Source organism: Rhinoderma darwinii, chromosome 1 (genome assembly GCF_050947455.1).
Source record: "Rhinoderma darwinii isolate aRhiDar2 chromosome 1, aRhiDar2.hap1, whole genome shotgun sequence".
Classification (NCBI taxonomy): Eukaryota; Metazoa; Chordata; class Amphibia; order Anura; family Rhinodermatidae; genus Rhinoderma; species Rhinoderma darwinii.
Genome location: NC_134687.1, coordinates 400,513,994 through 400,526,817, shown reverse-complemented (window position 1 = coordinate 400,526,817; position 12,824 = coordinate 400,513,994).

The following is a 12,824-nucleotide window of genomic DNA, read 5'->3' as shown; positions in this document are numbered from 1 at the left end:
ATTGGCGCGCTTTAAATCCCAATGGCAGCCGTGGGCAGACAAATTCCCATGTTGAGGAGTCAGGGTTCTCAGGGAATGATAACTCAAAGAAGAGGAATTACTGAAGGTACCATGACGATGTATTAACCAATTAATACTTGGTATGTATCCTGGTTTTCCCCCCCTTCCCCGTTTTTTTTTTCCTTCTGTCTTTCCTTCCCCCCCCCCCTCAGATTACGTATTGACTGACTGTTTACACTGCATTGGAACTTCCTGATAAGGAAGCTGTTTATTATATGTAACCTGTGGTTTCGTTGATAAATCAATAAAAAAAAACAAATGTTTTAAAAAAAAAAAAAGTACGGAAACAGCTGAGCTACGCTGTTTCCGAAACTCCCATAAAAGTTTTTGTATCTCCCATTCACTTCTTTTGGAGTTACGAAAACAGCGTAGCTCAGCGAGCTCGACTGATTCCGTACTTTCGACCACCTCCTCAGTCAGTGGACGGAGAGCAGCAAGAGAAGGTAAGACAGGGGACAGGTGGCCTCGTTCTAGAGATAGTTTCAGGTCCCAGTGTGGATATGCCATCAATGTCGAGGATGGGAAAACCCTTTTTTTTTTTTGTTAAACAGTTAGTATATAAATGATTACACATTGTTCTAATTTTTTTAATTTTTTCACAAGTCAGGAAATATTATAAATTAGATTCTAATTTATAACATTTCCATGTGCTGGTCACTAGAGAGAGCAATTCCCAAAATTGCAGCATTGGCATGTGGTAAAGCAACCTCATTGCTTTATGCTGCAAAATTGGAGAAGACACATTCGCTCTAGTGTGCTCAAACAATCCCCCCTCCTTTATCCTGGCTAGTGGCAGGAGAAAGGAGGGGGTTGAATGTTCAAAACTCCTACTCTGTGTGCCGCCATTTTTTGAGCGAATGCACAGTGTAGGAGGATTAGATAGTGGTAATCACACAGTATAACACGAACATACACACACATCACATACACAAACATAACTTACCTGCTCCTGCCGCCGCCGCTGTCGCTGCCGCTGGCTCCGCTCCCTGTCCTTGCCTCTGAACATATGGACGGAAGCCGCGACCGGAAGTAGTCATCTTACTGTCCGGCCGCGGCTTCCGGTCCACATGAAAATGGCGCCGGATGTCGCTCTGCCGAAGACCTTCTTTTTGGACTTTGTGGGAGCGGCGCATGCGCCGTTCCCACACAGACGGCGTACACTATAGTGAATGAAACGGCTCCCGTTCGCATTCTCTATGGGGATGTATGTGCCGTATTCCATCTCTGTATGTGTCGTTAATCGACACATGCAGAGATGAAAAGAAAAATGGCAGCCCCCATAGAGAAGTAAAAGAAAGAAAAAAGAAAAAAGTACAGCACAAAAACACAAATAAATAAAATTTATTTTAATGACATAATAAAAGCAATAACATATAAAAAAAAATGTTTTCGTGACACCTTCCCTTTAAAGCAAAACTCTAGGCTCCCCTTTAGTGAGGCTCGATATATAGTCTTTTCGCACAGGTAGTTTATTTGCTTGTAGTTTATTCTGTCCTTTCTGTAATGGAAATAATCTCAGCATGCACTAATTTATTTGTGCGCAGAGCATGTATTACTGCACAGCAGCTAATCTGGGCACACAGAGCTGCAGTATAAAGTATGAGGGAGGGAAAGAGCACCAAACTGAGACATTGAGGAGAAGGAGGTGTGTTTCTGAATACCTTAGACTTTCTTTGCAGGTTAGACTACCATGTAGATAACTGATCCTTGTTGTGCCGTAGTGATGAAGGGATAAAAAGCCGCCAAGAAAATACCCAATGGAGTATTGACTTCAATTACTACTTTTCTTTACCACAAGTGGAATAGTAATGACCAGTATGAACCGAGTTAGCAATACTGTATGACTTCTGCTTACACATAACACAAACTGCGTACATAAGTTAAGTACCATTAAGGTTTTATTTATGCACATTATTTCAAATACATTTTTTTTTATCATTCCTGAATAGAGATTTGCAAATCGATTCTAAACAATTCAAATTCAATCCAAATCTCCCAAAAGTTTAAGATTTGGCAAAATGTTTAACTTTTGGTGTTTGCGGCACACAAATTTTACAGATTAGAAAAAGGACGCGAGGAGAATAGGCGATAAAAAAAAATCCATACTTACCTGCCATAGCGACGTGTCCCTGCCAGCCTCCTGAGATGCTGTCATTTTGTCCTATGTGAGCTATGTGACCGCTGCTGTGATGCGTCCTTGGCTGCAGCGGTTACATGGGACAAAACTTTGTCAGCTCAGGAATCCGGCAGGGACACGTCGCAGCAGCAGTCACATGGGACAAAACAATGTTATCCCAGGAGGCTGGCAGGGACACGTAGCTATGGAAGACCATTAAAAGTGGGACCAGGGAAAGGGGAGTATAGTATTTTTTTTATTTTACGGGTGAAATCGCAAGTCCCTTGATTGCCCTGGTTTACTCTGAAGTCTTCTAGGACTGTATCCAACTTGGATGCAGTTCTAGAAGACATCAGAGCGTCAACAGGGCAATCTGGCACTTGCGTTTCGCTGCAAATTTATTCAGACTGAATTGGACAGACGATTCGACAGAATCCGCCCGAAACTAATTTTGGAAAATTCGCTCATGTGCTTTTCCCGAATAATCATTTATTCACTTACATGTGGTAATTGCTTAGTACGTTCATGATCTTTCCGATTACAAGAAAACTCCCTCCATGTGAACGAGTCTTTAGCAATACAAATATTTCTGGAAGGAGTATGGGAAATGCCTTTACATTACAATGGTATTCCTCACCTAGTACAGTCAGTATGGCCATTATGAGGTTACATTATCCATAGAGAGCTAGCTTGTACTATATTTACCCGCTTTGGAGAAGGTTTTGTCATAGAACTACAGTGTTACTATTTTTAGTGCATATTTTAAGTCAAGCAATTAGTATTCTTTTGTTTTTCTTTTCCCTGCTGGTATATTTTTCCATAAGCCCGAGCTCTCCGCTGTCATGATTCATTTTCTGCATCATAATATGCAAATCTAGGATATTAATAGCTGTGGTTGGGAATCAGCAGGTGTGCCCGTGTTCTCCAAGGTAAGGCAAAGAACATATCTCTGGCATGTCTCATGTCTACATTTCCTACCTACGTGGAGTATTTCAGTATGATGAGAAATGTATGAAGTCATCAATGGTGGGGTAGGTCTATCTCAGGGAACAGCACATGCACAATCATATTGGAAGTATATTGTACATGCTCAGCCTTATTTTCTGGGGGTCTGATCTAGTTTAACATACACCCAATTTTATACTATTGTCTCACAGCAATGAAAGCTAGAAAGATTCCTGCACTAAAAATCTTTACTTTAAACCCCTTAAAGACCAGGCCAATTTTGGCCTTAAAGAGGACCTGTCATGGTTTTCTTTTTTTAAAATCACATTCCTCCCCTTATTCCCAGCCTCTTCCCAATTCCAGCCATGTAAATTTTTTTATTTTATTGCCCACCATGTCCCGCTATGGTGCCGCTCCGTTTGGCGCCTAATATGCTAATTTTGAGTTAAAGTACCGAGAGGAGGAGACCTCATCTCCCCTCAGTAGGCCTTGCCTCATGCATCGCTGTGATGCTGTCAAATTAGGGCGGGCAGATGCAAAAGACCTGCTGATTTTCCCGCTCTGATTAGACAGTGTCACAGGCAAAGCCTACTGAAGAGGGATGAGGTCTCCTCCTCTCGGTACCTTTACTCAAAATTAGCATATTAGGCGCCAACCGGAGTGGGGGCCATGATGGGATGCAATAAAGTTTTTTGTTTTATTTACATCGCTGGAGTCGGGAGGAGGTGGGAAATAGGGGGAGCATGCCGTTTAGAAAAAAAACCAAAAACATGACACTTACTCTTTAAGGACCAAGCACTTTTTTTTTTTTTCATCACTGTATTCCAAGTGCCATAACTTTATTTTTATTTCCATTAATGTAGCTGTATAAGGGGGATAAGTTGAATTTTTCAGTGGCTCCAATTTTGGGTACATAAAACTTATTGATAAACTTTTATTAACTTTTTTTTGGGGGGAATGGAAAAAAAATAGCAATTTCACTATTGTTCTTTCATTTTTACATTTACACCATTCACTGTGTGACAGAAATAATATGTTAACTTTATTCTATGCGTAGGTTATGGCGATCCCAAATACATATAGTTTTTTTTTTATGTTTTACTACTTTTGCACAATAAAACACGTTTGTTTTTTTTAATTATTTGCTTTTGTCTACACATTCCAAGAGCTGTCATTTTTTTTTATTTTTCCATCCATGTAGCCATGTAGGCTTATTTTTGCAGGATGTATAATATTTTTCTCTTTAATTTTATTTTTTTATATATCATTCACTGTACTTTAAATAAAGTTTTAACTTTATTTCATAGGTTGTTACGATCGCGGTGATACCACATATGTGTATATATTTTATTAACACTTTTTCTAAATAAAACAAATTTTTATGGAAAGAAAAGGTTTTTAGACATTTTTTAAAAATAAACTTTATTCACATTATTTAATTTGTTTTTGTCCCACTAGGGGGCCTCACAGAGCGATCCTTTGGTCACTGTTATAATGCTTTGGTAGACTTAGTATACCAAAGCAAACTGCCTGTCCGTGTAAAACTGACAGGTATTCTATTAGGTCATAGCAACTCAACTGTGGCCCGCGATTGGAAACCACTTAGATGCCGTGGTCGCAACTGGCCGCAGCATCTAAGGGGTTAAACGCCCAGGCTCAGAGTTATCGCCTTTCCTGGCCATTGCAGCAGGAATCCGGCTGTCAGTCAGAGCATGATCCGAATGACATATGTTCTGCAGCAACTGGCCCCGCAGATGACGTACATGTACATCTTTCTGCATTAAGGTCTAAAGAAATACTGCTGACATTGCATAAACATAATATTTTACAATTCTAAAGGCTCAATTACACATCTTAATTATGGTCGTTTATTTCCTAGAGATTGTAACAATAATTGGTCTCTGTAAAATCACAAAGTGATTAATAATAAATGATACAGCTATCTGTTGGTCACTCATACATAAGTATCATTGTCATCATTTATTAAGTTGTACAATATAAAAGTTCATAGTACCTTAATGTTATCATAGGACTTAAATTAGAAAATGGGAGCAGGAGAAGGAGTTATCATTGCTGATCTCCTCCTCCTCCTCCATGTTCTTAGTAAGCTTAGGGCACTAGGGAACATCCCTAGTGTTGAAAAAGAGTATTGCAGGTTACTTTTTGTATATAAATTGGCAAGGTGGGTGGCTCCACCAGCTCTTAAACGGGTTTTCTCTTGAAGAATAAAATAAATAAAATAAAAGCAAACTTCATGATCAGGTGATCTTAGCGGTTCTGGCTTCTCTAACCCCCGACAATCAGGTGCTATCCTCGTGTGGCCATACATTTCCTTCTGCTGCAGGGGAAATGTAGCATTAAATGCCACTCATGCAAATGAATGGACAACCGTGTAATACATTCAGTATGTGAGAGTGAATATCTGGAGTTTGGAGACCTTAAACCATGTCTCAAACTGATGCCCAAAGCTCTGTTATGTAGGCACTCCGGCTGTTACTCCTAAGGGGGCACTCAGTGGAATTGTACCTTTTTTTGGTCAATGCTACTTTTTGGGAGTATATAAAAGCTGCGCTGCCTTTTTAACCCATTCAGTAAGTAGAGGAAAGCAATGTATACCCCTGATCTTCGGATTAATGGGCTGCATAGTTCTATTCTGATGACATGATGCTATATATGCGATACTGCATGTGACCACAGCATAAAATAGCTTTAGTGACACACCTATGAAAGCATCAGAATATTTCAATCTCACAGGTATGAGAAATACAGTTTCATTGTGGAGAATATTGCATTAACCTATGTAAACCACAATTACATTGGGAGTGTCTGGTCTGCAGAGAATCCACATACCATTTACATGAAGTAACAAAGGAGGTCACCACTTTAATATGTTAAATATTTGTGGTCAGAGGGATGTAAACTGATTGTAAATGTATAAAACTCTTGTAGTAAGAGAAACCTAAACAGTGAGCGTCACCGACCTGCGGCTAGTGGAAATAAACTAACCACAATATAGAGAGGTGGATGACATCACTGTGGGTGATATATCAAGCTAAAGCTATTACATCAGCATCACAGGCCTTTATCAATATGTCCAAGGCTACATAGGTGTTTTTTCACACATTCACATAAAACACTGAGAAATGTGATATATTTAGGGTTAATGTCGACAACAATGGAGCCAATTTATCTATCCTATCACAAGGACAAGTTTGGTGCTATGAATGATCATGTTTGTAATAAAATAGACACACACTGCTCCAGGTCTGACTGATCGTACATGTGCTCCACTTTTCTTTGATACATTTATTGCACAGCTATTAAGCCCCTCCTCCCCATACTAATGCCACGCCCCTTTCATGGGAGCATCCTTCATGATATGTCTCAGATATTTAATACACATGAAGCAAGTCACTCATTTTCAGGGTGCACTACTCCCATTTTTATAGCTGCAATACCTTGATAAATCTGCCCCACTATACATATTTTAAAAGTCAGAAATGTATAAAGTTAAAATTGTGGCTGGAAAGTGTCCCCAGTAGGGGGAGCTCACTGTATAGGGATTAATAATTCTGTCTACGGTAAGCTCATAGGTTTAGTTAATTAGCTTTAACTTTCTGGCTTTATAACGATATATTATTAAATTAATCAGCCCAAAATTTTGGATCTAAAACACAAATATGTTCGAGTTAGAGGTACACTTTATTTATTACATTCACATTTAGACAAGTCACAGGGTGTCTATTCCTGCAGAATTTTTAAAAAAAAGCATTTGGAAATAGTATGTGCCACTAATCTATGGAAGTTGTATATTTAAAGGGTGACTCAATTTTTAAAAAACTTTTGTCGTGTCATTGTGATGTCAGAAGTTTTGATCGGTAGTGGTCCAAGCACTCAGACCCCCACCAATCGCTAAAACCATGCGGCAGAAGCGCTCGGGTGAGCAATGTGCCACATCTTTTCTGATCTGCATTCCTCAGAAAGCTGAACGAGTGGTGTACGGGCTCATGGACTTTCTATTGAGCCCGTACACCCCTCATTTGGCTTTCCAAGAAAAGGCGATCAGAAACGAAGCGGCACATCGCTTACAAGTGCGCATCAGCGGCTTCCTTTTAGCGATTGGTGGGGATCTCAGTGCTTGGACAACCACTGATCAAAACTTCGAACATGTCAAAAGTTTTTTAAAAGTTTAGTTACCCTTTAACAATTCTGCAAAAATCACCCATAAGATAATTGCTATACAATATTAATTGGTGCCGGGGCGACGATTGAAAGTTGAAAATATTGTAACTTGGGACCATAACTCTATGGAAAACTAGGATTGGTTCCAAAGCCCCCAAAATGTCAACCACAGATAAGAAAAATGATCATGATTAAGCAGATAACTAATACAGATAAAGCAAGTTCTCACATATAAAAGTCAGAAATGCTGTAGCTGCTGGAGTCTATAAATCATTTTTATGATGCGGACAGGAGCTTCTTCAGGAATCTGTACAGTACACAGTGTACCAGAAATATAACATGAAGCCGCCCTCACCTGGTGTCCAAAGGAGCAACTTATAGTGGCGCAGGTAAAGCGCAGTACAGGACATGCAGTAGAGAGGCGAAACTAGACAGCCAATCAGGGCATACACTGCATTAGAACAAGTGTTAAACCAGTAAAATGTGCATGCTGATTGGCTGGATCTTTCAGCCAATCACACGCGCCTGAGATCCAGATATTTTGTGGCATTGTACGTTGAATGTGGTTTCAATGGCCCAGGAAATACCATTGTATGTTGAAAATATTGTAGAATTAGGCCAGTAACTTGAGGGAACACTGTATTACTTTCAGGACATCCTCAACTAGCAATGTTATTTATTATATATATTTTGTCATAGACTTTGACCATGGGTGGTGAAACTTCTGCATTATTTAGACTAGTTTATGCTACAGATATTATTATAATTATTTAATTAAACAAATATGTCAGTTTCTAATGCTTAAAATAAACTTAAAAGTACAAATAGTTACATTTAAATAAAAAATATAAAAGCACACTAAAATGATGACTAATTCCTTGACCGAATAGTAATAAATGATGGATACAACAAATAAACAACATGGCAACTCTTTACACCACAAAGCAACCGGAATCAGCTGGCGGCTTTCCACCTGCTCCCCATGAAAGGGGCAATAACAGAAGGAACCCCAAGGCTGACCTACTAGTGATAAGTAAGGGGAGTAGACTCTCTCCTGATGGCCGAGTGTCACTATTCACAAATGTCACCAATGAAATGTGGCTCGTCCTCAGTGTATTGTGCTAAAACGCTCTTAATTAACAGGCCCTGAGCTGAGGTCGCCTTCCACATCAATAGATTCAGGGCAGCAGCTGCCAGCTGGATCATCCTCTAATTCTACTGCAGGGTACTTCTGTATGACACCCTCCTGGAATGTAATGAAATTAGAGTAGAATATTCCGCATGCAGATATCGAAGTCTAAACCTATCTTTCACAACACATTTGGGCCATACATACAGGTGATTTATACGGTACATCTGTATATCAACACTTCTGGTCCTTTATTTTGGCTTTTGTGTTGTATTTGTGTAATATAATATATGTGTATATATATATATATATATATATATATATATATATATATGTGTGTGTGTGTGTGTGTGTGTGTATACACCTGGTCATACTGAATAGACTGGCTGACCTAACATTTATCCGCAAATACAGCTCAGCAAACAAGTAATCATAAAGTGAAGTGTTATACACAGCACAAAGGGGGTTAACAGTCTCTTATACACATATATCTATGCATTCACATAGATACAAACATACAATATACACTGCCTGAAATAGTCTCCCAGTACTATCCATGTTCAAAGCGTGTTTGACCCTGCAACCCCCCTCTGTGTACTACTGGACGACAGTATGAACTACGTATATGAGAATACCACTACCCAGCCATACCTACCATCTTTTTTCATGGTCAAAGAGATACACTAAGAGTATGTTCACATGCTAAACAAAAAACAGATGTAAAACATGGAGATGTTCTCAAGGGAAAATAGCCTCTGATTTTCAGCAGTTTTTTGTGCATCAAGCGTTTTTTTTTAATGCGTTTTTGGAGCTGTTTTTTATTGAGACAATGAAAAACGGCTCCAAAAACGGCTCAAGAAGTGACGTGCACTTCTTTTTTACAGGTCGTTTTTTACGGTCGGAACGAAACGCCGTTTTTTCCATTCAATGGGCAGATGTTTGGAGGCGTTCAGATACCATGTGTTTTAGCTGTTTTTTGCGGTGATTACGGCCCGAAAAACATCTGAAAATAAGCCGTGTGAACATACTCTAATACTTGATTTTGTGAAACACTCATTTAAGCATGTTTATACCCTTGAATAATGTTTCATTTACACATTAACATTGAATCGATCTGCATATAAAGTACAAATTGCATCAAATCATTAGATAAAATACATGGTGGGATCTAACATACAGTAAGGAAGCCGATAAACACTTTCTGGAGCAATATAGCAGATTTATTAAAGAGAACCTGTCATCACAATTTCCCCTAGGCCACTTTAAATCCTGTGCACACATACTTTTGTCTGCTTTCCTAGCATCTTCTTTTCTGATATAATGCACTTTATAGCTGTATGTAAATGAGTTTGGAAGTGCCACGCGGGTGGTCCCTAACCTGCCAAGTGCTCCTGGTCACGGCACAAGCGCAAGATGTCTGGGAAGGTAACAGTGACGTCGCCATAGCCTGAACCCTTCAATTATGAGGATGGTAGAGGAGTTGGGCAGGGTTAGATGCTGAGACCAGGAGCACTTACTGGGATTGGGACCGCCCGTGTGGAACTTCCAAACTCATTTACATACAGCTATAAAGCATTATATCAGAAAAGAAGGTGCTAAGAAAGCAGACAAAGGTACGCCTTACATGTGCAGCTGAGTGCCCCATGTTATAGGCGCTGCTGCAGAGACCCTGGGGCACTATGAATTACCTCTCTAGCCTCTGCTGTTCTGGAGATATCGGTGCCGTTATTTTTGGTGCCCGATATGTAAATTAGCCCCTGTACTGTCAGTGTGGCGTTCCTGCACATGGAGAAAACAGGGGGGGCGTGATAGTCAGCAGCGTCAGAGCAGCTTCTGCTATGTGATCCGACTCGCAAGATCACACAGTACTCTCATCACTGGCTAACAGGAGCTGGAGAGAGGAGAGTGCGCGCACACACACACACACACTTACACGCGCAGCGATTATAGATTGGTGGCTGGGTTTGGGTTAGGACTGTTGCTAGGGGGCTGGGAGCATTGGGGTGGAGTTAGGGGATATATACAGGTGGTAGGTAAGGAAGCCATTTTATGGCTTGAAAAAATTTGTTAGAAGGTGTGTGCAGCCAGTGTTAGTGTAGCAGATCTCTGTACTTTTAGGGCCTAGATTAGTGATGGAGGTTTTACAGCAGTTACTAGAGAGGATTAGGGAGCAGGCGTCTGAGAGAGGACTGTGGGAGGTGCAGGAGCAATTAGGGGCCTAAGCGGGATCCCCGACCGGGCATCCCCCCCCCAAGGGCACAGCGTTCTAGGCCGCCGGAATGCCTTATTCCATCTACATCACGGGTTCCCCAACGCAGTTGGAGGAGTGTGAGTCCCCCCATCCCTTTACCGGTTCCTAAAGTTGCGGTCTCTGGTGCGGCAGTTCTGGTTGATGGGAGCTGTGGCGTTGTTCCTGTGCGGCCTGCAGAAGAAATGGAGGCACGGTGGGCGCTCGGAGTACCTAGGGTGCTCGGTCAGGAGACGGCTTTGGTGGATTCTGTTAGTGTCTGGCGACAGGCAGCCTTCCAGTGAGTCACAACTGTTTCGCACCACACACGTAGGCAATATTATTTTTAGCGAGAGTAGTCAGTAGGGGCAGATCCCTATAGGTAGCGGATCTACGGGAGATTTGTCATTCACACGCGGGGTTTTTTGGGAAATTTTCTAGATGGGTTGCGTCAATTGTTCGTTTTTGTTGATAATTCTCGAGGGTCACAGCTAGCAGGTCCCATGGGAGCGTGGTCAGCGCAGGGACAGGAAGATGTGGAGTCTCGTAGGGAGGGTTCTGCGAGTGTTGTCATCTTTTCACACATTGAATGCTGGGGTTCAGACAGAGGTGGACGGCGCTAATAAGCCCTGCCTGGTTTCCGATACATCGAAAGGTAGCATGTACATTTGCTTTGAGGGGCCACTGGGGGCACACTTATAGCCTGAGATAAGGGAAAATACATGGTAGCGGGAGGTAGCGGTATTAGGGATGGTATGTAGTGTTCATCGGGTTGTTTCTTGAATTTTATGAAGGTGCGTCCTCACGGTTTTTCCTCTTTACTGGTGCATGCGGATGGTTCAGCTTTGTCTAGATTTCAATTTATTGCTGTTTAAAAAATGTGTTAAATGTGTTCAGGGGTTAGGCCTATCACATCTGAACTACAGTTCTCATTCTTTTTGCTTTGGAGCTGCTAACAAAGCTGCTCGTATTGGTCTGGACGTTGCATCAGTTAAGAAGATTGGTTTTTGGGAGTCGGGTGGTTTCCGGTCACATGTATGTTAGGCCGCACTTCTTGGAGTGTTCATGGATTAGTCAGAGGGGCGTGTATGTCTCGGGAAGTTGTTTAATGGTTTTTCTGTTGCTTACTTTTTCCTTATTTTCAAGTTCAGCGAAATTCATGGTCCGAATTATTGCCCATTCTTATATTTATTGGGCAAAAATGCAGGCCCTCGTGCGTCCAGATGGTAAGGATTGGGTGTGAACGGGTATGTAGTGGATTTGTTTTGGTTTGGTGTGCGTGGGCTGCTCTGGGATCAGGTACGGCCTTTGTTCCAGGATGCAGTTCGGTCTTGCTGTCCCATCTGGTATTTTAGTTGTGCATGCTGGGGGGAATGATATTGGGAGTTATCCTATGCAGAACAACATTGAGAATATTAAGAGGAATTTTTATTGTTTTTTGGAGGCCCATTCTGATTTTTTAATCATTTGGTCCGAAATCATTCAGAGAGTAAAATGAAGGAATGCACTGTCTGCATCGGCGCTAAACAGGACCAGGATACAAACTAAACAAGATGGTGGCTAAGTTTGTCCGGTTACAATGGGAGTTTAGGTGTGGGGTTCACTTGACAGAGTTGGGCCTTGATGTCTTCAATTTTGGGCTCAAGGAGGGCCTGGAGTTGGGTTTTCAGGTGTGGCGGTGTATGAAAACTTAAGGAGTCAAGTTTTAATGCTGTGTGCGGGACCTTGGCAACGGCATGTTATGTTTATATATTGCTGTCTTGGACACAATATATTGGTTTTACTTTAACAGTTATGATGGCAGTGGATTTGGGCTTCTCTAAGGGGCAGATCCTTGGAAGCATGGTATGGAGTGGAGTTGTAGCATACCCGTGGTGATGCCACTGTGGATTATATGGTCATGGCTAGTGGTTTAAGGGTATTGCTTTATTTTATTGGATGTTGTCAAGGCCTTAGCCGCTTATTGTTAATATGTTAACTATGTTTTGCTATGTTTATACTTGTTTTTATATATCTTACAGGTTATGGTAAAAGAAAAAAGAGAACACTTAATAAAGCTGTGACAAGCACCTTCCAATTTTACTTATCTGTGTCAATGTTTATTTTTTAGTTAGGAGGGTGTTTGTTTGGCCCCTTGTCGCCCTTGCCTCCGTCATGTGATGAGA